Below are 25,925 nucleotides of genomic sequence, written 5' to 3'. Positions count from 1 at the left end.
TTAATAATAGACAGTTGGGGTCTTCCTAGTTTGGGGATATTACAAATAAAGTGAGCAAAGTTCTTCCATCTATCTTGGATAGGTAGGCTTGCCAATGATTATGGTTCTCTTAGGTCTTCTAAGGGCCAACTGATTCTTTTAAAGATCCAGTTTAAAGGTACCTTTTCCGAGAACTTAGAATGAGCTTCCCAAGAGGCTCACACGTATGAAACAGAAGCTAGCACAACACTCAGGCGTGTTCGTTGCCTATCTTTTAGACTGTTTTTTCCTCGGGAAGAATTTTCTACCCTCTGAGAAATGTGAAGTTTCTCTTTCCACAGACTAGACAAACCACTTATCTCCTACAGAGCTTTGGGTTCAAATCTTGGCATGTGCACTCTTTGTGCAAGAAGGTCTGTGGTCGCTCATGAAGGAGGACTCCCCAGTAACCTACCCTAATGTTTCAGGACTCTCAAGGTGTATATTCAGCTGAGAGTAACACCCTGATTCTCTCTCTAAAAGTAGAAGAATATCAGGATATAAGATTCTCAAACTGCCTTTATTGTGTCAAGTTCCTGACTTTGAAAAAAGATCCTCTAAGAGCTCTTCCTCATTCCTGGCACACTCCTTCCCTTTTCTCTTTTCCATGCTCCTTTTTCACATTTAAGCCCTACTTCAAACTCAAGGGTCATGTAGAATAAGCTGAAGAAGGTTGAAAATTGTTGTGATCAGTGAGACGGGTTTGTCTCTTCTAACATTAATTTCTGTTCTGCTGCAAATATTTTAACTTAGGTTAAATTTGTGGTAATATGAGAAACGAAGAAATCTTTCCCTAGAAGGAAATACATGTAACAGAGGCTGTCATCTCCGGGAACAGCTCCAGGTGACTTGAGAGCAGTTTCGGGGCTATCACGTTTAGGAAATGTTCTCAATCAGGCACTCCCTCCACTGTCACATTGCATGAGTTACTGCTGTTGATATGACCCGGCCCTGGCGAAGGGCACTTTGAGACCATGGAACAGAGCTAATGGCTCACCTGGAAACTATTCCACCATATGCTCAACAAAATTCTCTCCCCTTGTCTTTGACTTTCAGGCAAATTACCTTTCAACAGCAGTAGGAAAAAATACCCATCAAAACCAATTCGGTTTCTTAAATTGTGACCATTTAAGTTTATGCAACTGTATTACAGCTATTCATTCTTCTTTCAGATTAAAATCATTCAGTTTGAAAAAGGGCGGGGATTACCTTGGGTTTTGTTTAGTATCTTAGTTCACTCTAATGATTTCATCCAGCCAAGGATCACCCCAGAGCTGGGAACCTCAGTCTCTGTGTTCCATTGTAATTAATATACTGTGAATGAAATGATTAAACTATACAGGGCTGAGATAGATCTGCAAAGCACATTACACAGGATGTTACAGAAGAATTTTCATGGTACTGCATGCAAGTGTGGCAACCACTTTCCATTCAAGAGGAAAACCCACACTAATGGAGCTTCCAGGTGCTAGATGATGTCAGCATTTGGGATGATGCATCCAGGAACCAGAGTCAAAGAATGAGGAACAGTACCTGAAGATTAGAGAGACAACACTCACCTGAGCTTAATGCTTAAAGGTTTATTACAGATTTGATCAGCAGTCATTAGAACGGAGGACACATAAATCCAGCTCAAACTGGCTTAGTCAGGGAAAAATAAGGAATTTATTGGCTTAAAACTAAGAAGTCCAATAGAAGTTTCTCTGTATTTTCCCCTCTCCTCTTATGGGTTCTTTTGGTTGACCTATGAATTAAATTGACATAAGACAGATTAACAGGAAAATCATCTTTAATTATGTGCATATGGGAACCCCAAAGATCTGAGGCCCCAGGGCCAGTTGGCAGTTGAGGCTTATGTGCCCTCCTGAGCCAAGGAATGGGACAGGGAGCTGAGGCTTCAAGACAGGAGAGTAATTCACAGGACAGTAAGAAGAGCAGACGTTTGGTTATTAGATATTTACCATGCCACAGAGAGAGAGATCTCTCAAATAAAAATGACCTCTGGTAATAGCAATCTTTCTGGGCTAGGATCCCTATCTAATTTTTTTTAGATAGTTGAGTGAGAGGTAAAAGTTTTTCTGGCGTCTGCTGGGTCTTGATCAACTTAAGCTCAAAATAATCCATGTGTCAAAGTGGCATATTTTGGGGTCATGGATTTTGCTCTGCCACAAGGCATCAGATTGAAGGCACGCGCTGAATTCAGGTGCCCAGATACTGTTGTCATCCACCCGCCTCTCTTCATCTCTCCGTTCTGCTTTTTTTTGCTGGCTTTACACTAAGATCAGCTTTCCCCTCCTGGTGGCAAGATGGCCACCATCTTGTTGAGTGTTCCTCAGCTCTTCCCCAGCACTGACATAGAAATCCCAGGTGTTCGGGTCACCAGTTTGTTGTCTTTCAGCTACAAATCTCGGCTTCACAGTCCTTCTTGGGATGCTGGGAGATTTTACCCCTTGCCATTTGGACTGACGTCAAGCTTTGTCAGTAGAAAGTGCTGGTGGGATCCTAGAAAAGTAAGGGCTTTTCCTCCTGGCTCCAGCATGCTGGCCTTCTTCATGCTCCTGTTGTGCTGGGCTGGCGTGCAGGACGCAGTGGAGCTCACCACCTCAGGAGGTTTCCCAGCAGCGAGACCCACAGAGCAAACTCCTGTGGCAGCTTCCGGCCAGCTCTGAGAGTGCCGCAGCAGGCTGCCTCCGAGGTCCTCCGGTGCCCCCACTCACTTACTATCAGCTTCCTGGTGGCAGCCTCCCAGCATTCCCCTGGGTCCCAAAACCCCACCCTCATTCTACTCCAGCCTGACGCCCAGAAAGTCCCTGAGTATCTCCTATAAGTGAATTTCAGGGCACCTCTTGCTTGCTGGCCATGTCCCACCATCTTTGGACCAGCTCTGGTCTGAGTAGCTTAACAGTCCTCTCCACCATCCAGCGGCTACAACCATACTCTGTCCGCTGGGCTCTGGATCCTGGCCTTGGAAAGAATTTCCCATTTAGCAATTTGTTTCCTTCCTTGGGTGCGCTCCCTCAGCCCTAGGACATTCTTTAGATTTTTCTTGTATCCCTTTTAAGTTAATTCCCTGTAAATCATTCATAATCCTTTATAGTAAATCTACCTGTTCAAATTACAAAGTGTATCTATTTCGTGATTGGACCCTGTTTGATATACCAGAGATGGTGTTTATTCACCCAGATTGACCAGCCTTGGCCACAGATCCCCTGCTAACCTAATATTTGTAACCAGAGAGAAACAGTGAGATCAGTAGTCAAGCATGGTCACTGCCCTTTCCTAAAGCCATCAGATACAGTCAGAGGCACTCATGCCATATTGACTGAGATTAAAAGAGGGATAGTTTCCCAAAAATAAATTGTGAGGAATTGATTTTGAGGAGGGACAAACAGGACAGTCCATGTGAAAGAGCGTGTGCTTGAGCAGAAGAGAGAGAGCCTGAATGATGCGAGTCCTGAGGCAAAAAGCAGCCATTGTAGCATTTAAGAGCACAGTTGCACAGGAGTAATGTAGACCTCATAAGGAAGAATCTAGACCAGGTAAGAGGCCTTTCTTTAGCCCCCAGAAGTCAGTTTCTAGAAGAAGAAGAATTAAAGACTGGGACCAACACCATATATAATCTCGATTAAACAAACTATAAAGAGGATGCATTGACTCATCTAACTGAAAAGTTCAGAGTTAAAGCAGAATCTAAGCAATACTAAATCCTCAGCTGAACAGTACCATCAAGGACACATTCCCTGTCATCCATTTGCTCTGCTTTTCATAGCTTTGGCTTCATCCTGACCTTAGCTTTCTCTTATTTCCCAAATAGCTTTCAGCAACTTCTGGGCTATCATACTGAAAGAGAGAAACAGAGCATCTCTGACCCAGACCTCCCTGCACAAGTTCCAGCTCATTTTTGTTTGACCATCCTAGTCCACAAGTCCATCCCTGAACCATTGACTAAGAGCAGGGACAAGGAAACACTAACTGGCTTGGCGTATGTCACATTTTCTGTGCCTAAAAGTACAGCATAATCTGGGCTTATAGGAAAGTATAGAATGGAGGCTAGACGATCAACCAACAGATATTCCCTACAGGAATTAGCCACTCCCTCACTGAACTCTTATACCATCTCAAACAAAGTTCTAACGTCTATATATTTATCGCTCTGTTTGCTCTGCTTTTCATAGCATTGGCTTCATCCTGACCTTAGTTAGCTTTCTCTTGTTTCCCAAATGGCTAAAAGAGAGAAACAGAGCATCTGTGACCCAGACCCCCCTGCACAAGTCTCAACTCATTTTTGTTTGACCATCCGAGTCCATTTGTCTTTATATATATACAATTCTCCACTAAACTCCCTAGTTTCCTTCAATGGCAGGAAATGGTCCTTGTTTATTATTTTTCCCCCAGAGAGTAAACAGTAGAAGCTTGATGAAAATTTGAATGAAAACATAGCCTTAAACATTATAACTGCCAAAAGAGATTGAACTTATTCGGAAGATCATAAGGTTCCCTTGAAGGGTCTTGATGGAACAGAATTGTATTCCAAGATGTTTTCAAATCAGCAATATCTAAACAAATGGAAGCAGGGAAACCAGTATGGAGGCTGTCATAATTGTCCAAGCCATTGATTGGTTACAAGTTGAATCTACAGCAAAGACAGCAGAAATGAAGAACAAGAGATTCTGAGAAATTTCAGAGGTGTCATAGATAGGCCTTGGTGACAAATATAAAGACAGAAGTAGAGAGAAAAGTTTTAAAAATTCAGATTTCTAGCTTGGGTGACTAAGTGAGTTGACGAGGGATAAAACAGAAAACAAGGGACTGATCTGTGGGAAAAAATAAAGAGCTCACTCTGTCATCTATAGAATTCAATACTTGTTCATAAATACTTGAAGAGTGGAAGACATTTGTCTGTAAATGGCCCAAATATTTTCCCAACTTCTCTCATATTAGAGAGGTGAAATACTTGTTAATAATTATTAGATCTGTGCATATACCAAGAACACAGATGGCTCTAATGCAGCTAGTCTACATCATGACTTCTCCTACTTAGAACAGGCTTAGTCAGTCTCTCTCTTTTCCTTTTTATTAAAATATCATTGATGTACGATCTTTTCTTAGGTTTCACATGAGCAACACTGTGGTTACTACATCCCCCTATTATCAAGTCCCCACCACATACCCCATAGCAGTCACTGTCCAACAGCATAGTAAGATGCTATAGAGTCACTACTTGTCTTCTCTGTGCTATACTGCCTTCCCCGGGCTCCCCCTATATTATGTGCGTTAATTCTAATACGCTTTAATCCCCTTCTCCTTTCCTTCCCACCCACCCTCCCCAACCCCTTTCCCTTTGGTAACCTCTCATCCATTCTTGGGTTCTGTGAGTCTGCTGCTGTTTTGTTCCTTCAGTTTTTGCCTTGTTGTTATACTCCACAGATGAGTGAATCATTTGGTACTTGTCTTTCTCTGCCTGGCCTATTTTGGCTTAGTGGGTCGCTTATTCTGGTATTCACATGGCCTACTGAATTTCCTGAGACAGCTGGCTCTATTAGTAAGAGAATGCCCAGTGATGGACAACAGCCAAATGCACTGAGAGAGCCTTGAGCTAAGAACTAGGAGTCCAGGGAAGAAGGGTTTTGTTTTCCTGCTGTAACACTTTTCATATCTGAGCAGGTCACCAGGTAGCATCCAATTCAAGGTCAGATCTGACCTGGTCCAGAGCTTGTGCTCAAAAGCCCAGCCCTATTCTGTGGTCCATGATTCAGTCCTTCTGAAACCAGTGGTAGGTGGGGCATGAAGAGCTAGCACTGGAAGGTACTTTTGATGCCCTCCTTCTGTAATTACCCAGTGCAGAAAGCACATAGCATGGAATTTGGCACAGTGGGAATGGATGAGGACTCACAGTCCCCCAGACTTGGGTTCAAAGATGTTCCTATCATTTTTGACTCATCTAGAAATTGGTGGTAATAATGCTTCTTCCTTGCAGGGTAGCAGTTAATATTCAATAAGAGGACTGCAGGTAGAATAAGTTTTGGAGGTTAGTTATATTGTCTGTTTTGTTTGCTGGTATATCCCAAGCATTTTACCTAGTGTCTAGCATGAAGTACTAGGGTATTCAACCAATATTTGTTAAGAGTACTGAAGTAATTTTCACTCTGCCTGAACCATAGTAGGTTCCCATTAAATCTTATTTCCTTCCTGTTCTACTCCTTCTTCTCCAGCTAACTGATGACTTTGGAGTCCATGACAAAGCAATAGACTCGTTAGAGATTTTCAGACAGCTCTCTCATTTATACTACCCTCTGATTTCTTTAGGTATTTGGGTTTGTCATCTCATTTCCACAGCTTTAAAAAGTCAGTGGGAAAAGGGTGGATGAAGGCATAGTTTTAAGCCCACAGTGGGGAGTGGGGATTTAAGTACAAGGTGAGGATGGGGTGGAAGGAGGTGTGAGAGTTATTTCTCTTGCTCTCAGATGCTTACCCATACATATAACTCCATAGTGCACTTTACATTTCATGATAAACATTTTCTCAATCTGTGAATATTAGTAACATCATAAATATCACCACTGATACCACAAATGTGTTGACACATCTGGGATCTTTCATCATGAATTTTGAAGTGAAAAATTCGGAATGTTTTTATAGCAGGTACACGTCTAGAGACATGGACTGCACTTCTGCTTTGGAACTGAATCCTAAAGGACTTCATGGACCAATGGCATCTGAGGCTCAGTCAGCTGGAGAGAAGGTGACAGAAGGCATTTGCTGCTAAAATAATCATAGCTATTAAAATGCCTCACTCATGGTGGCCTTTTCACAGCCTTTGTTTATATACATTAGTGACTTGTTGACTCAAGAATTTGGGGATTTAGCATCCTCGGAAAAGATGATGGGGAACAAGAAGACACAATCATTTGCAACTGACTTTAAAACATCTGGGAACAAGGGGTGTTGTATAAATAAAAGCTACCCAAATTCTAAATAGGGATGCAGAGGGGAGAAGAAGAGAGAAGGAGGAACGGAGAAGGAGGGGAGTAAACAGAAGGGAGTGGGATGGAATAAGGGAGGAGGGGAGGGGAGAGGAAAGTAGAGAAATTCAAGAAGCCAAAAGTTTCAGCTCCCTTTTTCTTAGATCATAGAAGAAGACTGCAATCAGGAAGGGGAATAAACAAGGTAGCTGAAGAGAGAAGGCAGGACAAGAGGAAGGCAACATAATGAGCTGGACGAACTGGCAGTTGTTTTATTCCTTCCCTCTTCTTCCTTTTGGAAGTTATATAAAAGTAGGATAATAAAGAAATGAGGATCATAGAGAGTTTACAAGGTTCTCTTATTTGATGGAATGTGCTGGGCTATGTCAGCCTGGGAAACTACGGAAATGTTCATTCTGAAAGACTTATTCTTTACTTACAATTGCCCCCATAGTGAAAGCTGGCAATAGATAAAAATGGATCTTTATTCCTAACAACTCTCCCTCCCTCCCCACATAGCAGGACATAAAGCCTCAGGACTCAGTACTTTAAACTCTTAAAGCGACCTGCAGAGTTGTGGTATATTTTATTCATGGAGAAATAAAATAGAATGGAAGATATATTGGGAAACCTGCTTGTAGTCATACATCCAAGCTGACTTCTCTACTGCAAATAACGCTGATATTTTGATGTCTGTCTAATTCATTTACCTAGTCCTATTAAAAAACACCTACTATTTTTGAGCTCAGAAAGGCAAGAGAGCAGTGCTATTTGCTGTTTCATAAAACTCCCAATTAGTGAGCCAACTGGGAACCTTGATAGATAGTTGTAAGCCCTGATATCCAGAGACTGAAATAACCAGGGAGTCCACGGAGACATGAAGGTTATTAGTTCAGTTAGGGCGGGAAGATTAGACTTTAAGCTTCAGTGTTCCATAAACTCAAACCTCTCTGGTTTTTTATCTTCTTAATTTGTAGCAGCTTCTATGGCAGTTATGCAGTCATTTTTAACAAGCATGGGTTGTGGAAGCCTCTGCCAATTACCCTAAACTGTTCTTATGGGTACAGATTGGCTTTAGCAAGAATTATATCAACATCCATTCATTGAAGTACACAAACATTTCATATGGACTTACTGAGTGTCAGGCACTGCTCTAATTTCTTAGAATACACCAGTGAACAAAAAATAAAGGGAGATTAGAAATTCCAGAGGTTGGAGGAAGGTTTCCAATATAAAATGACTTGGTAAAACTAGGTCACATTGAAAAGATTATATGAGAGCAATAACTTAAGGGAGATGATGGATTGAGCCATACAGCTATCAGGAAAGGGGAGTAGAAGAACATTGCAGGCATAGGAAACAGTTTGTTTATTAAAAAAAAAAAGTATGGCAAGGGGGCCACTGAGGCTGGGACAATAAGCAAAGAGGAGAGAAATGGACAGGTCAGGGAGGTATGAGATAGAAAAAATAATACAGGGATTTGTTACAATTGTGCAGATTTGCCTGAGTTAGACAGGAAGTCATCTGAAGGTTTCACAATCTGAATTATGTTTGCAAAAAATCTCTATCTTTTGTGTTAAGAATAGAACATAGGGGCAAATGTGAAAGTAGGGAGACTGGTTAGAGCACTGCTACATTATCATAGATGAGAGATGATGCTCCCTGGGACCAAGGTCATCAAAATAGAGGTAATAAAGGGTGGTCAATGTGGGAATATGCTTTAAATGGAAGTCAGTAGGATTTCCTAATCACTAGGATGTAAGTGAAGGGAGAAAGAGAAGAGTTACAGATAACTCTAAGTTTTGTAGCTTAGGAAACTAGAAGAATAGACTTGCTACTTCATGAGGTAGAGTAGGTTTGGGGAGGAAGATCATAAGCTTAGTTTTGAATGCGTTAAGTTTGAGAAGTTTCTTGGAGATCTAAGTTGAGGTGTTGAGTGTAGTGGGCAGTTGGTTCTAGAGTTCAAGAGGAAGGTTGGAGAAGGAAATGCAAATGTGGGGATCAGCAGTTTCTTGACGGACATCAAACCATGAGACTGAATGAGATTACACAAGGAGGGAGGAGAAAGTATACGGGGGTTGGGGGGAATGTCCCAAAGACTAATTAACTTTCATATTTTGGGGAGGGAAGTGACTTTTTAGTCTAAAGTGAAACTTACACCATAAAAGGCAAAGCATCTGCTCACAGATCTGTGAGTAGGTGAAATAGTTTTATCCCATTTGTGTTGGTTCACGGCAAGAGCTATAAACCAGAAGATGATCTAACCTTAAGTTGTTACACCAGTCATACTTAGGCAATGTAGATTGGCCACCCTAATTCCTCTTCATATTGTCTTAGGTTACATGAAGATCATAAGACTGTGGGGAAATGGGGTGGTTTCCCCAATTTCTAGAGTCATCTACCATCACATGTGGTTTCATGTTAGCTTTTTTTTTTTAACATTTTGGAGCCACAGACTGTGACTTTAACCAGACAGTGATGTGCAATGTTATGAAACAAGACAGTCAACGCAATGGCCTGTAGCCTATTAATCCATTGGAAATATAACTTTTATTGGGACTGCAATGGAAGGAAATTTGAAAGACAAAAACACAAACACAACGAGCTAAAATGCCTTAAAGAAAGCTTGTGCACAGAATACTTGGGTCTTTGAAAACAGAGAGGAGCAGAAACAGAGCAAGAGAAATCTCTGAATAGTTAGTTAATTGGAGAACTTTGGCCCAAGAAATAGAGAAGAGTTTTGCTTTGAGAAGGTTCTACTCTGAGAGTGGAAACTGGGAAAATATCAAGACTTTGCCAGAAGAAGTCAGTTGCAGAGAGTAAATAACATTACTTCCCCACAGGAATTTGAGATACAAGAAAGTACAAACAGGTATCTTTTTAAAGCTACAGATAGAGCATCTATACAAGCTTATGAGAAATTATATTTTGACAAGTATGTATAAGTAAACATATATATATATATATATATATATATATATATATATATATAAAAGAAGTATGTTTTGGTGGGATTATAGGCCTTTGATGCCTGAAAGAAATTCTTGGGAAATTTACAGAATAAAGACTCCTAGAGAAGCAAGGTAACCATATAATTTATCATGCAAAGTGGGACACTTTTGAGACCAAAAGGGGTGCTATTAATAACTTGTTAGTTTCGTAGCACTGTCATAACAAATTACCACAGACTTGGTGGCTTAAAACAACAGGAGTTTGTCCTTCTATAGTTTGCAAGGCTAGAAGTCTCTGTGGGATTTGGGGAAGGAAACTACTTGCCTCTTCCTAGCGTCTGTGGCTCTCAGCCGTCCTTGGTGTTTCTTGGCTTGTCACTGTGTCCCTCCAGTTTCTGCCTTACTCTTCCTATTGTCTTCTTTACATCTGTATGTCTTCTTCTTTTCGTCTCTTATAAGGACACCAATCACTGAATTTAGGGCTTATCCCACCCTATCCAAACCAATCTCACCTTGAGAACTCTACCTGAATTGCATCTGCAAATACCTTTTTTTCCAAATAAGATCCCATTATGAAGATTCCCGGGGGACATATCTCTCTAGAGGGGACCACTAGTCAACCTGCTACAGACAATTTTACCAGACCAATAGGATTAAACCAGGACTATCCTGGGCAAACCAGGGTATTTGATTAATCTAAAGAGAAATCACGAGAAAGATGAGATCTGTTAAGGGAAACATGACAGAACAATGATGGAACAAGCCCAGGTCTAGCTTGGAGGTTAGCTGAATGGAGTGTCTTCCTGGGTGGGATTTCCTTAATCAAGGTAAAACAAGACAGTGTTTGTTGAACAACGAATGTATTTGGCTGATGGATTCTCAATGCCTTCCACATCTCTCATAAGAGTCAGCCCTGCAAGAAAAATTCTTGAAGGGTATGCTAGAGTATGAGCCTTTAAAAAACAAGAATAGAAGTAAAGAAGGGCTTCAGATTCTGAAAACAGTGCTACTCCTGTGGGCCAGAGAGAAGGAAAGGAAATGGCTTTAAAATACAGTTAAAATGTTAAAAACTGAAGTGAACCATACCAAAAGGAAAGGGATACAATACAGGGAAACAGAATTCCAAGTAAGATCCCATTACAAGGGCTCCCTTTGAAACATATGGGGCAGCAGGAAGAAATGTGTCTGCTGTTAGTAAGTGAGAAGCTAGTGATTCAAGGCCTAGAAACATGGTTTGCATTTATTCGTACTGTTTAGTAAACTTTCAGATAAAAATAACACACAGAAAAGTACACAACTTGTAAGTTTTTCAATACGGTTCTCTGATTTTTCACAAACTGAACACATTGTATAACCAGCCTCAGCATCTTCCCTTACGCCTTGTTCTAATCGCTACTTCATTGGGAGGAATCCCCCTCTTGCCCCTGGTTTTGAACATTATACAAATGGAATCAGTGTGCAAATAGGACAGTGTGCTCTCTTTTGTGTCTCACTTGATGCAACCTTATGTTTATGAGAACCTTCCATGGCCTGCATCTGTAGCAACAGCTTGCATAGCACTCCACTGCTTGAGTATTCTTCAATATGTTTATCATTGTTGATGAGCATTGGGTTGTTGCCGACTTGGGGCTGTTATCAGAGGACTGCTGTGAACATTCTTGCACATGCTTTTTGGTGAGTAAAGTTTGCGTTTCTGTGGGCACACACCTGTGAGTGGAATTTCCAGGTCAAGGGGGACATCTATGTTCAGTTTTAGTGCATACTGCCAGATAGTTTTCCAAAGTGAGTATACCACTTAAAGGCTAAATGTTTAGTGCTGAAAGAAGACAGGATTCCTGAGAAGGGCCAGTCCAGTCACAGGCATATGCTGAGGAAGAGTGTGATGCAATGATTTCCTTAAACAAGCCTCAGAATTGTTGAAGGTGTACCATAGTATGATCAACTGCTTCCGGGCCCCTTTATCACATCTTTGCATAGCATCTCTTAATATAAAATGTACTCTCACATGCTGAGGTTTATTTTACTTAATACCATACCAATAATTGCTCTGTAACAGAGTTATTATTAGAGCTATCTTACAGATTAATGATTTATCCACAGGAAGATGGATATATGTCTCATCTAATACATGGCAGATCCTATATTTAAACTCATGTAAAGATAAAACACATGTATCTACCAAGAGTCAGGGGCCTCACATATAATATTTATTCCTCAAGTGAAATGTGTAAGGAAGGTAACATGCTCATGATACATGCCTACTGCACAGAAACACTTAGATAAAGGCAGCATTCAGTGGATGGGATTAGGGCATCCACCTAATCAAAGAAAGAGAGAAAAAACTGAATGCATCAAAGGTAGGAATGGAGTTAGGTCCCAGGCAAGCTACATCCAGGGACCTGAATGTCACAAAGACATTCTCTAGCTCATTTCTGTGTCTTTCTGTGATGGTTTCATTTTTGGTCATTGAAGTCCTTCTTCTTCCACATGATGGATGTCCAAGTCCTCTGAATCTTTACCCTAGCTTCACCATGATACAGAGCTCTTTTTCCACAGATCCAATGTGAAAAATCCAGATGTATGACCTGTTGGCTAAAGTGGGTATAGGTGCCCACTACTAGGCAAGTTAATTGTGATCACTGGGACAGTACAAGAACAAGGGGCCAGGCAGTGGTCAATCTCTCTATTCAGAGAAGCAGGGGAGAATGCCAGACAGGAAGGACAACAGCTGTCCATCTCAAAGCTGAGCCCGAACTGTACCTTTTGGGCCATCAGCCTCATGAACCACTGTCTCCACATTTACCAAAGGTGGATGAAGCCTGTTATTTAAAGACAGTGTGGGGTGTGGAGGTGGGGGAAGGGTGGAAGGGGAACTGGGTCATGTCACAGGTACTAAGTCATCTAAATCCTTAAACCCTCCTTTTTTATGGGAGAGGATACTGAAGCCCAAAGAAGTTAAACAACTTGTCCAGAATCAGAGCTACTAAGCGACAGAAGGAGAATTCAAACCCATGACTGTCTGTAGAGCCCACGTGTACAAGCACTCTCAGTGAGAATAGAGAGTAAGAAATCACTGGGCAGACAAGGGCAGAGAAGCTGCTTTCCAGGGCTGCCTGGCACACTGGTCAAGCAGCTGGGGTTTAGGGCGTCTGCTGTTGGCCAGCTGTGGCGTCTCACAAAACTGCTTGCGCATTTTAGACTGCTTCCTCACTATCAAGAAACCAAAATAGGCAAAGGGGATAATGAGCACCAATTTCTAATTATAAAATAAATAAATCACAGGGATGAAAATTATAGTCAATAATACTGTAATGTCTTTCTATGGCGACAGTTGGTAATTACACTTACAGTGAGCATTTTGCAATGTGAATAATTGTCAAATCCCTATGGTGTATACCTGAAACCAATGTAATATTGTATACCAACTAGTATTTCAATAAATAAGCAAATAAATAAGAAAACTGACAAGATAAGCTCAGACATTCCTAAAATCTGTTATGCCATGTGTTCAACTGCATCCCAAAACCCAGGTGGGTGGCTGGGATTATCCTCCTTTTCCTTGAGTGGCATCCCTAGGTGACTTGGAGGCTATGTCTTGCGACTCCTGCCAGGCTTGCCTCCCCAGGTACATGTGGAATTTCCTGGTAGTGGTTAGAGCGTCTGTTCTCTAGTCACGCATGTGGCCAGTTGCTCAGCCCCATTTGTGATAACATCATGAATCAGGGTTACTGGATCTCAAGGAATATGATGAGGCAGGGAAAAATCTCTCCAGGACACACACCACAGAGGTATTTATTCACTCACCCACCCCCAACTTAGACACACTAATACAGGTCTGTATGTTCTTGTCTTTCCACCCAACTCCCAATCTCAGGTTTGACTCAAATGCTGACCCTAACAGAGGATCCTCACCCCTTCATAGCCAGGGAGAAGAGGGGAAGGGCTTTCCATGGAAAGATTACTTCTGATGAATGTCTGCTGCTGAATAATGCATGTGCTCTGTTTGTGAAGCTAATTAGCTGAATTCACTTAATGGAAAGATGGTACTAAGCAATCTTTTTCTTCCAGAAAAGGCTGAGGAATTAAATAGGAAAATCCTTTCTCACCAGCATGCCCCTGCGCTGTGTCGCTGGGAAGTCACATCAAACACTCTGAAGGTGCTGATCGTATTTTCCAATTGCTTTGTAATTACAGGCATCTAAAAAGCTCGATTTGACTTTTCAATAACTCACGGTGAAAACCCATTGCCAGCCCGGGCAAAGCAATTTCCTCTATGCCTGTGGGACAGAACGGATTGCAAAGGAGCAGAAGGAGAGGAAAGTGATTATTTCTTTTTCTCTCTTCTCCAGTGTTCTAGTTTGTCACTCATTTTCATTTCCTACTCTCAAACGCTAGTTAGTGAGCCTCCGATTCCTCACGTGGGGATTGTTTTCTGACTTCAAAGCCTTGCAAGACCACATCTAAATCGAAATGGCACTTATCGCAGTCAACCTCTAGAGAGCATGGAAATGCAGGAGATTTTTATTTCCCTCCTTGCATGTGTATTATTCATCATTCTCTGCTATTGCAGCGAATTATCAGGGTAAGGCAATGTGTTGATTCAGTCTTTCACCATTTCTCAAATGCCATTCAGGGGTTTTAATTTTGTTTTCTTTCTGGTTTTCTTTGTGTGGGGTTATGTCTAGCTGCTGTTGTTATTTTTTTGTTTGTCTGGTTGTTTTTGTTTTTTTTCAATTTAATCTTCCTTAATTTTTCTTTCCCCTAAACAATAAAATCACCCAGTGTTTGCATTCATGGTAAAATAACTCACACCCCTCAGTAACTGCCCGGTCTCCAGACAGTTGACTTTATGAAGCAGCACATATACTGAATTTTCAGTCCTGAAATCCAAAACCCTGAGAGCTAATCATGGAACCCATCATCGCTGCAAGAAGGAAAAACTAATGGGCTTGTCCCATTTTTCTCACCCAGAGTTTTTCCACTTGAGCACTCTAAGGCTCTCTGAAGGGCAGTACAAAAAACATGGAGATATTTCTTATGAGCCCCAAGCAAGGCTCTGAGCTCAGCCCAGACCTGGTCCCAGCTTACACCACAGAGCCTCTATCTGGCAGCTGTGTGTTTCCCTGACTCTTGTATCAAGGGGTTACGAGCAGTCAGTCACTTATGCTATCCAAAGACCTGGGTGGATTTGAGAACAAAAGACATGTATCACAGGGCTATGGCCTCTGCATGGCACAGGCCCAAACTTCCCCCAAGCATGGCTATGACACACATTTGTTCTTAGGAGAAGGTGATATGAACCACAGATTACATGAGCATCACTTGAGAAACTGAAAAAGCTGGATCACGGGGACTGCTCATGGGTGCAACATTAACAAAGGGCGAAAACGGTCATGCCTGATAATGTCAGCTGAGCAGACACATGGTGGGTCTGGTCTTAACCATGTTCCACTCGAGGGCATCATGATGGGTATCACCTGATACAATGGCAATGGTCTAGGAAGAGTCCCACATGCAGCAAAGTTGAAGAGAGACGGGGCAAGAGAGAGAACCCCACCTATCTACCTAGGGGTTATTTTAAGACCCTAAAATTTCATTAATAAGAACATATTCCTTCCAATTCTTAGCCTCCTTGGACAGGCAGGTCTAGGGCTTCTTGCGACAGTTGTCAATGACTGATTTGCTCAACTAGAGTCAGAGATAGGAGATGCCTGGGCTTCTGGAGGGAGCAGGCCAGGACTTGTGGGACGCGAGCCAGATGCCCAGGAAGTAAAATTTAAGAAGGAGTCATTCTCTGGTGCCAGCTGAGGAAGGAGCAATAAAGAAACTGAAACAAGAGTATCCAACACAGCTCATTTTAGAAAATGAGTGGGTACAGCAAGAAGGAAAGGAAAGATAAGAAAAATGAAGCAATTTGCCCATTGCATGCAGCCAAGTGAAAAGATAGATGGTGGAAAGCTCAGATCTCCTCACTTCCAGTCTGGAGTGCATTGCTTGCTTGTTTTTGAATTGTATGGAAGCCAAATTTTGTGTCATGTTGGTGATTGCAGTAATGCTTTATTATCTCTGCATTTTTTTCTGCTTTTTGGCTTAGTCAAAAAAATGACTTTGAAGTAGGATAGATTGGATTCCGGTTGCACCACTTACAAATTGATGCACCTTGGCAGAAATTACTTAGCATCCCTGAGTCATAGTTCCCCATCTGTATAATGGGGTTATTGCTAGAATTAAATGAGATAATTTGTATGGGTTTACTCAGGCAATCATTCAGGAACGTGTATTGATCACCTATGTATGTCTATCGATGCTTTGTGGAGGGCCACAGATAAAATGGCAAGGAGAACAAACATGGTCCCAGTTTTCAGTCTAGTGAAGGAAATAGAGAAACAAGATCTTTTGACTAGATGATTCATGAACACCTGCTCAAGTATTGGTTTAAAGAGGTGGACAAATGTTAAGATTTGTGTGTTCACCCTTTCTCAGTGTAGGAGTGCTAGGTTAGTTGGTAGAAGGAATTATTTCTTCTTTATTCATAGGTTTCAATTTTTTCCAGTCGATTAATATAGCTCTAAACCTTACCAGGCCAACATTAGAGTTTATTGAATGGATAATGCGCATTTCATAAACTCCCTTACACAAAAGACTACAGTGAGTCATGCTTTCAAAAGTGCCTGAAGATGGATTTACACCACATGACAGTCATAATGGTTCATTTGGAGCAGTTACACAGTCTGTTGGGTAAATAATGCAACTTGTATAAATCACATTGATGCTTTGTTTACACAATAGACTATAACTGCTCCAGAGGAGCTCAAACAATCTGATACAAGAGCATTTTACAAATGATGTAAATACAGGGTAAGTTTAAGTTAATCAAGTGAAGGAGCTCCAAAAGAGGACAGGTTTGTATGGCCTGCAGGAGATAAGACGAATGAAATATGTGCTTCCGGTAAGAGTTTATGTTAGTTAAGCCTCCTGGCTGGCGAGTAACTGGAGTCAATTTAAATTCCCTTAATTAAAAAAAAGGTGGGGGAGGAAGGATAGGATAATCTCTCAGAAATAGACAGGGGTGCTCCGCAGAACCTAAAAGTCAGACTGCAGCTGGGTTTTAAGGAGGAACTGAGAAATTAGAAGAGGGATTGCTGCAAAAACCCAGAAAGTTTCTTATTTCTGCCTTTTTCCTCACAAACTTCATTCTAGTCTCTCTTGGCAAATTGGCCTTCTCTGTTCTCTTGTCCGTGTGGCCTCCGAGTTTCTGAGTTTCCCTGTTACTGCTCCAGGCACATGTAGAAATAGATTTCCTGCCTCAGGTCTTAGTTCCAGTTTGCTAGGAGGGAGACTCTCATTGGCTGGCTTTGGGCCAGATCTCTCCCCACAACCCCAGCCCAGTAAGTCACCAGAAAGGGCTGGGGACCCAGCATGATCACGGCCCACTGGGCCACATGCAAATGTCTGGAGGTAGTTTGCAGAGAGGAGAATGGCTCATGGACTGGAGAGACAGCCAAATAAATGTCTGCCAGAAGTGCTGTAACCTTGATGGGACCCAGAAGCCCCGAAACGCACTATGAATAGGCTCTGGAGATACTGGCTGCTATAAAGACATCCATTCCTTTCTACATCCAGGAGAGGAAAAAGCTAAGAAACCTATTGGGACGTTGTCTGTTTAATGATGACTCAATTTACCTTATTTCTTTTATTCTAATGGAGTACTCATGTCTTGGCAGAATGCATTCCAAACAAAAAACAAAAAGCAAACAAACACAAATTCAAAACACTGAAGGACAGGCTTTTTGGTGTCTCCCTTCATGCCCTGTGCCCATAAAAGGAACACAAAAAGTGTTTGCAAATGTTTGTCATTTAGATAGGATCCAGAATACAGACCTGTGAGTAGACTAGGCACTTGACAAGTATCATGGGATTAATAAGATTAAGTATCATTACAATTTTAAGCTCATTATTTATAAAATTCATGAGCACAGTCCAAAATGTATCAGTACATTGTGACTTAACCTAACTTTTATTTTTTCAGGGATAATTATTGTAGATGATTTTATTGAAATATAGTTGATATACAAGATTATATTTGTTCCAGGTGTATAATGTAGCGATTTGACCATTATGTATATTACAAAATGCTCACCGTGATATGTGTAGTTACCATCTGTCACCAAGCAAAGATACGACAATGCTATTGACTATATTCCCTATGCTCTACTTGCATCCCTATGACTAGTTTATGTTGTAATTTGAAGTTTGTATCTCTTTAAAAAAAATAGTGGGAGGCTGGTTCTTTGAATTTATGGCAGGTATGCTCACCACCAGTCTCCAGCCTCAGTGGGGACCCTCTCTCTTTGGGTACCCAGAACCACTACTTCCCTTTTCTTGCCTCTGTCTTTTATGCCCCTTTCCTTTGTAGATAGCTCTCACAACCTAGGATAAAAACTTGTTTATCACTTGACTAGCTGAGCTTGGATATGACACTTATTTACCTCATCAAAAAAGTCCAATATGGATGAGCAGGCATTTAGGGAGCATTTGAAATACTCCTGTGTCCTTCCCTACCTTCACGGACATCATCTGTTCAGAAATGGCCATCCAGTCTGTCTCCATGTTTTTCCAAAGGTTTGCTGGGTTGTATTCCTTTTTATAGAAAATACAAGAAAGATTAAGGAACAAAAAAAAAACAATACCCATAACTCCACCCATCAGAGATGATCAGTGTTAACATTTTGTTTTATTTTCTTTCAGTTCTATTTATTAATAAATTTATTTTAGTTGGGCCCATATTGAGTCTGTAATATTATACACTGCCTTTATCCAAGTGTTAAACATATTCATAAATATTTTAATATGAATACATAAATTAATATTTAATACTTAATAAATATTTACAACATACTGGTTCTTACGCATTTTCCATCATTCTCCTAATCACATCACTTTTTAAATATTTATGTTACTTGCTATTGCCTTGAGATATATATATATATATCAAATTTTCCTTTAGAAAGATAATACCAATTAATATTCCCGCAGTTTGTGTAAGTGGCCCTCAGAAAAACCCCTTCATGAGTATTGAGCATTGACAAATTTTATATAACACATGCCATGTTCTTAATTTAATTTCTACTCCTTTAAATGTTATATCTTATGTATTTATCAGCCATCTTAATTGCTTCTTATACTATTTCTGTCTACATATATTATCTATGTCTATGTATCTGTACATACCTTTGACCATTTATTTATATAGTGCTTTTCACTCATTTTTTGTTGCCTACAGTCTGCCAATTTTAATAAGTGATTTATCTGACTTTTGCCTTTCAAATTTAAGATTTTTTTGGGCCTAAGAAATATCTGCGCACTTACATAATCAAATTCATCCATATTCCCTTTGTAACTTTTCCATTCATTCTAGGCATTCAAAGTCTTTGATGTGCAAATACTTATAAATATTCTTCTATATTTCATTCTGGTCTGAATATGTTTTCATTTTCTTGCATTAAACTATTCAGTATATGTGGTATGCGGAGGACACAAATTAATTGTATTTCCTGAATAACAACTACCTTTCACCAAAACCAAAGTTTGTTTGAAATATTCAATTTACGAATGTCTTCTTCTTGAAGAAAATCAAAGAATCCTATGGTTAAATCAGTTCAAACACTGCACGCTGTTTCTCTTCTTGTTACTTCGTAGTACATAAGTGTTTATTAACATATTAAAGGCTGTGAGTGGTTCTTTAATAAAGGAAACTATTTCACTGTTTAATCTTGCATTTCTGAAACTCCTCTGTACCATTTTTAAGACCTGTCTCCACAAAAGAAGGACAAGAGAGAAATAATAGAAAACTGGTCTTTCACTGAAGAATACACGAGCTCTATTTGAGGAGTTAATTAACTCCGTTCAGGATGTGAAAGGACAGACTGTGGACAACAGTTAGCCAACACTCCACACGGGGCGCAGCGCCCAGCATTCCATATATCCATTTAAAAAGAGAGGTCTTAGACTTAGGGAATTTAAATGCCTGTGCAAAGTGGCACAGTAATAAATGTTATCATTTGAACCCTAGTCAGGGCTTCTCCAAAGCTGTCGTTTATCCCCTGATAAACTTCTAAAGCTCTGTAAAACAAGGGCATGTGAGCTCCTTAATGGAGAGAATATAGTTTTGCCTCCAGATACTCCAGTCATGAAGTTGAAGTGTCTCCTAAGATACTTTTATGCAAAATCACTTGATTACGCAAAATCCTTTCATTGCTAAAAAGCAATCCCTTTCCATCCCCACCTTCACCAGCTATAGAGGCATAACAGAAGCTGGGCTCTTTATGGGGCCATATAATAGATCTCCCATAAAGAGCATCTTGAGCAAATTATTATCAAACAGACCATCTCTCTACAGACTAAACTGCTAAAGTAAGCCATATGCAGAGAAAGAAAAAAGCCACATCAAACTCTGGATAGCCAGGCAGACCCTATGCCTGTAAGTAATTTCCAGGTTTCTGCTAGATTTGACAGCTGAACTCCAAACTGGGTGATTAATGCAGCAACTTATCCAACCTGGAAAGCAAGGAGGCGGGTTCAAGATGGATAATGAGTTTAAGGAAGAGGAGAGGACTTTAGTAAGTCCATTTATTTATCTGACCATTTATCCCATGGTCAGATTATTTTACTACATTGTAAACTCTTGACTGTGGTTGGTCGGTAGGGGTGGCTGTCTGTTAGTTCACATTTCTATGTTTAGCAATGCACTAAGTACATGCCATGCCCTTAACATATGCTCAAGAAAAAATTCAAAACAGTTGAAAAGTATACAAGGGTCAGGAGTTAAGGGGGGAGATTAAAAACAAAACTTAATACATTTTGCTCTCTAGCTAAACTGAATTGTCAAAAACTGATAAATTGTCCAGGGTCTTACAAAGGAATGTTTCAGGACTTTGGGAATAATGCACTTCTTCATATTCTGTCCCCCAAAGAAGACATATAAAAGATCAGAAAATGGTTCTTTCATACCGACCTTCAGTTGTATTAGAGACCCCAAAGCACACCCACCAGCAGGGCAGGGCAGACAGTGGAGAGAACGTGAGGGGAACAGTTTGGCCCTTCTGTGCCTCCCCCATTTAGAGTGACCACCACGGACAACCCACTGACGAGTGTTCTGACCCAGTAGTGTTCCAGACAGAGGGACTTTCTACAGTCCTAAAATAAAGTTGTTATTGTAGGGGATTTCTTGCCCTCAGTCTAAAGTTTTTTGGTCTTTCTTGCAGCAGATGAGCTAGCATATTTTAGGGAAGTCTCTTCCCTGGCACTTAAAAAGATTTTCTTGGGGACCCAGGGACTGTTAGAAGGTGGCCTCTTTCTTTTTAAAGAGTGGGGATTTTGTCACCAGAAAAAGCCAAGCTGGAAATTCAGTTCCACTACTTCTCAGTGATGTGACCTCGATCACCACTTATTTAATATATTCAAGGTGAAAGGCTTCTGCCAATTTCATTTGGTATTAAAATGAAAATGATAATGATACCTGCCTTATATTGTTGATAACATTACAAGATAGTGTATGAAAAAGGTAGGCCTAGTTCAAGCTCCCAATAAAGTATAGTTTATTTCTTCTTTTCTCACCTGCTTCATCACCTTCTCTGGAGTGACATCTGTCAGGAAGACATGGAATGGTTCTCGGGATTTATTGACCTTTATTTAACAGATAGCCATAAGGAGTCAGCATGGACTTAGGGTGGTAATGTTTATATAAAACCTGTATGTATTAATACTGCCCAAGAATCAAAGTTAGTGAGAAGTCTCTTGAAGGATTAGAAATAATTAACAAAGAGTTGAATGTGAATGTGTCCTGTTTCCCTTTACCTTCTTCCTCCTACCCTCCCTCTGTCTTAGTCTGCTCAGGCTGCTGAGCAAAATACCGTACACTGGGTAATTTAAACAACAGGAATTTTTTCTCACAGTTCTGGAGGCTAGAAGTCCAAGGTCATGGTGTCAACAGATTTGGTTCAGTGAGGGTTCTCTGCCTGGCTTACAGATGGGCCACCTTGTCACTGTGTTTTCACATGGCAAAAAGAAAGAGAGAGCTCTGGTCTCTTCTCATAATGACACTAATCCCTTCGTGGGGCTCTACCTTCATGACCTCATCTCAGCCTCACTGCCTCCCAAAGACCCCCCTTTAATGCCATCACCCTGGGCGGTTAGGGCTTCAACATGTGAATTTGAGGGGGACACGGACACTTTGTCCATAACACCCTGCCTTCTTCCTCATCATGCCCCCACGCTTATTCCTTCTCAATGCTTGACATCCATTTAGTTACCAAATACTATTGTTGTAGAAAAGAGAAACCGCAGAATGATTATACAGGCTAACAGAAATATTTGCCATATATGAGTAGTAGCCTTAACAAACTGCAAGAGTCTAGACATGTTATCTAATTGTCAATGGAGGGAATGCAAGCAGATCAATTATTCTAAAATAAAAATCTCTATTTTGCCTATAATGGCTTAAACTTAGCCATCTAAACAGAAAGTCAACTCAGTTACCTAGAAGTATATTTTACAATTTATTTGTCCTGGATATTACCCCAAAGCATTGTATTACCGGAAGTTGGATATTTTGTGGGTAGTTATTTCAGTTATTGAACTTTGAGGTTTTATACTACAGAGAAGAGATTAGGAAACTTTGTATAAAGGGCCACAAAGAAAATACTTTAGACTTTTTGGGTCATTTAGTCTGTCAGAACTACTCAAATCACCATCATAGCACCAAAAGCAGCCATAGAAAATAAACATGTAGGCATAGCTGCATTCCAATAAAACTCTATTTATGGACACAAGTTCAGATTTCATACACTTTTACATGTCCCAAAATAGTGTTGCTTCTTTGATATTTTTTCAACCATTTAAATATGTAAAAACCATTTCAGCTCATGTGTCATATAAAAAGAGGCAGCAGGCTACCCCTGCCATATAAAATATGCCATGCTAATCCAAACCTCAGAAATCATTAAGGTGGTTGCTACCAAATATCATTCGCATTCAATCATTCATTTCCCTAACCTTGCTAATGTGGCTGAGATGCATCATTTATGGTTAGCTAACATGAGAAACATAGACGACCTGGATTCTTGCTCCATGTTTGTTCTGAGTGATCTTCGAGAAGTCTCTGAACCCCTCAGCAGCCTGTAGGAAGCATATGGAAGATTCTGACACTGACAGTGAGGATCACAGGGTCTGGCCCTGCCTACGTCTCTAATCTCAACCAATATCATTCTCTCCACTCTCACCCATTCCCTACATTTCAGGTTCCTCAATGTGCCAAACTCATTGCTGCCTCAAAGCCTTTGCACTTGCTCCTCCCTCTGCCTGGAATTCTTTCCCCAGAGACTTAGATAAATGAATCATACATATAATTTATCTCTTTTCCTAAATACGGTTTCTTCCACATGGTCTTCCTCAGCCTCTTGATCTAGAACAGCACCTAACATCCACTACTCCATCTCCTCGTCCAACTTTCTTTTCTACATCAGCACATACTGATATAAAAGCTATCTTGTTCACTTAGATGTTTACTTCTTTGCTATCTATCTCCTGTAATAGTCACGAACAAACTGACCCACTGTTAGAACAGGGCCCGAAAGAACTTCATTGTTTCACAGTCACTGATTGGATGGACATTAACCAGCATGTGTCTCTGGAATTAAGAGATCTTTGAAGCCCTTATCCTTGGAACCAATCCCCAGAACCCTATTCTGGGATTATTCTCTGTAATAACAGATAGTAAATATACACTTCCATGTAAGGCAAGCTCAGATCAATTAAGTGACTTTTCTGGGACCTTAAACTAACATATGGCAGGGCTAATGGGTATTTGAACCCTAGTATCAGATTTGGGAGCCTGTTTCTTTTGCCCTACTCTTTGCTGATATCTGATATCCTGCACGTGTGGTGACCAAATGTCCCTCCATCAAAAGTCATGGCGTATTTATAAGTTAGAAAACTACACAAAAGTAAAAGGGAATAAGCTACCAGTACATACCACGAGATGGCTGAATCTCACAGGTGTGATGCTGAATGAAGGAAACCAGATCCACAGGCTCCACGCTGTGTGGTCCCATTTATATGGCCATTTGTAAGGTCAACACCAGGCAAAGCAAAGCAGTGTTGATCAAAGTCAGAGTGCAGCTTTTTCTGAAATGGGGAAACAGCACAAATGAACACCCCTGGGTGTTTGAAATGTTCTGTCTGTGTAAAGCCTACTTAAAGGTGTGTACTTTACACATGCTGTACTTAATAAAGAATCAAAATTGGACAAAAATTGAAACATAAAAAGAAGTCAAGATATTTATAGAAATGATAGGATAGTGCAGTTGAAATCAGGATGACCTGGAAAATTCCAGAGATATGGTGTCTGTAGTTAGAGAAAACTTCATGGACCATCTAGTGGGGAATTCACAATTATCTCAGTGACTGACAGCTGAGGGGAAGACGAGACTAACCTCTGCCATCTGTCTGAAACCACCTCCAAAATAAGCTGAGCCATATAAAAATTTAGAGAAGCATCTCATTTTCTCCAGCTTGTTGGCCTTGGAGTTAATGAAGCACTTTCTTCCCTGACTTGGCTTTTCTCCTGACCACCTACTTTCACTTGAACAAGCGAGGAAAAGAAGAGAAATGCCTGTCAAACTTGAATCATGTTAGGCAGGAAAATAAGCTTGTTTCACTGGTGTTTGTCGTGCGAATTATCTTGCATTAAAAAGATTCAACAAGTCTTTTCCTTTTTTAAAAAATAACAAGTCATAAAAACACCAGGCCATTTATGCATGGAAATATCCAAGAAACTGAAAGGGTCAAATCAGTCTTTAGAAAAGAAATGCCCACTCCATGAGAAAGAACTGGAGGTTTGGGTACTTTGGGAAGAGAGTGTGTGTGACTGTGGCAGGGGAGGAGGGGAAGGACAGTCATCCCCAAAATGACTTTGGAGTCCTAAGAGACAAGTCATGGATAAGCGACCTCCTTGAAAAGCTTTGATAAATGACATTTCTGCTAATACCAAGTCAAAGGACAAGATCACTTGTCCTTTGAACAGGGCTGAACGAGCTATAGATCTGGGCACCCCGGCGTGCCTAGTAAGTGAAGTCACCACAGAGTCTAAAGCAAGTTGTGTCTAAGGCTGAGTCCTGTTTATGGAAAATGAGTTTCAAGGCTTGGCTTTGCTTGAGCCCAGAGCCTTCTGGGCTGCAGTACATGGGTTATTCTTCACAAAGTAGCTCTTGTCCACAAGAGCAAGTGTCCTGATTCCAGGCCTCCGCGTGGAGCTCAAATGCTTGGCCTATCAGTTTTCTTCATTTCCTGTGGGCTTGGCCACCACCCTGTCTCAAAGGGCTGCTTTTACAACTACACCCTCAGTTCCTTTGGATGCTGATACCTCATCCGAATAAGAAAGCCAAGAAACACACCAAGTACACATGGGCTGGAAGCAGAAAAGGGTGGCGAGAAATGATGTGGCTCTTTTACAGCATGACTAGCTCATTCACGCCCCCTCCACATGCGCAGACATCCAGGCCAAGTACTGAGTTGCCCTCTCCTCTTAGGAACTGGCTGGGACCACAGGACAGCTTGCTCTTCAAACTCACTCTGGTGCAATTTCCTCTTCCCACATAGTTCTTTATCAGAAAAAACTAATTACTTGCTGCCATTTTCTGCCTTCATCAAGAGCATTATGTAAAACTAGGGCAAGATTTGATAAAGGCCTTTAATTATGTTTCTTTGCCCCAAGTCTCTGTGGAGTGCTCAGCGTTGCCAGGATAAATGTGATGTGACTCTGGGGACTTGAATTGCTGATATCTGAGCAAATAAATAAAACGGACTAAAATCTTGTCAGGAATGATGAAGGCTGTCATGGCAGAGAGCACTTGGAGTCTGTCAAACACACCTTATAATCTGCGGTCTCTGTTTCCCTCTTCCTACCTTGGCAAACTTTTCTGTTTTCTCCAACGTA

The 25,925-nt window shown here is 40.8% G+C and overlaps 1 long non-coding RNA gene across 1 annotated transcript; it reads right to left on the bottom strand.

Annotated features, from left to right (window-relative positions):
• Positions 1–1,317: 1,317 nt before the first annotated feature.
• Positions 1,318–24,510, bottom strand: LOC118912731 (uncharacterized). The gene is made up of 4 exons (XR_005024891.2): positions 24,424–24,510; positions 23,964–24,115; positions 18,494–18,571; positions 1,318–1,551 (listed from the first exon to the last, which is right to left on the bottom strand). It is a non-coding gene; the product is annotated as an uncharacterized LOC118912731 (long non-coding RNA).
• Positions 24,511–25,925: the final 1,415 nt, after the last annotated feature.

Source organism: Manis pentadactyla, chromosome 14 (genome assembly GCF_030020395.1).
Source record: "Manis pentadactyla isolate mManPen7 chromosome 14, mManPen7.hap1, whole genome shotgun sequence".
Lineage (NCBI taxonomy): Eukaryota > Metazoa > Chordata > Mammalia > Pholidota > Manidae > Manis > Manis pentadactyla.
The sequence above is the reverse complement of the archived record's forward strand: the minus strand, read 5'-3'. Positions and strand labels throughout refer to the sequence as shown.